At 54.7% G+C, this 677-nt stretch overlaps 1 protein-coding gene across 1 annotated transcript in view; it reads left to right on the top strand.

Moving 5' to 3' along the window:
- Positions 1 to 677, top strand: part of LOC125487768 — a 15663-nt gene that overhangs the window by 9319 nt on the left and 5667 nt on the right. The gene's annotated exons all lie outside the window — the stretch shown is intronic.

Raw genomic sequence — 677 nt, 5'->3', positions numbered from 1 at the left:
GGATGGCACAGTTTCCTTCCCTGAAGGACATTAGTGAACCAGATGGGGTCTTTCCCCCAACAATTGTCATCATTAGACCCTTAATTCCAGACTTTTTTTTATTGGGTTCACCATCTGCTGAGGTGGGATTTGAACCCCGGGTCCCCAGAACATTCCCTGGGTCTGGGGATTAACAGAACAGTGATGGGCCATCACCTCACCCCACCACCAGGGACAGCTCTCCCCGGTTCAATTCCTCTCTGGCCAATGAACTGATTCCAGTCCCACAGAATCTCCCTCCGTTTCTTGATGGTTTGTACTGACCTCTTTCTCTTTCTGTCTCCCTCCCTCTCTCTCTGTCTCTCCATCTCTGTTTCCCTCTATCGATCTCTCCCTCTCTCTCACTCTCGCCCTCCCTCTCTCTCTACCTCTCCCACTTTCTCTCTCTCTCCCCCTCACTGTCTCCCTCCCTCTCTCTCTCTGTCTCCTCCGTCTCTCCATCTCTGTTTCCCTCTATCTATCTCTCCCTCTCCCCCTCTTACTCACTCTCTATCCGTCTCTCACTCTCTATATCTCTCTCTCCCTCCCCCTATCTTCCTCCCTCCCGCTCTCTCCTCCCCTCTCCCTCTCCTCTCCCTCTCTCTTCCTCCCCCTCTCCGCCTCTCCCCCTCCCACTCCCTCTCTCCCCCTCCCCCCCC

The sequence above is a fragment of the Rhincodon typus genome, chromosome 45, assembly GCF_021869965.1.
Source record: "Rhincodon typus isolate 14 chromosome 45, sRhiTyp1.1, whole genome shotgun sequence".
NCBI classification, from domain to species: Eukaryota; Metazoa; Chordata; class Chondrichthyes; order Orectolobiformes; family Rhincodontidae; genus Rhincodon; species Rhincodon typus.
The sequence above is the reverse complement of the archived record's forward strand: the minus strand, read 5'-3'. Positions and strand labels throughout refer to the sequence as shown.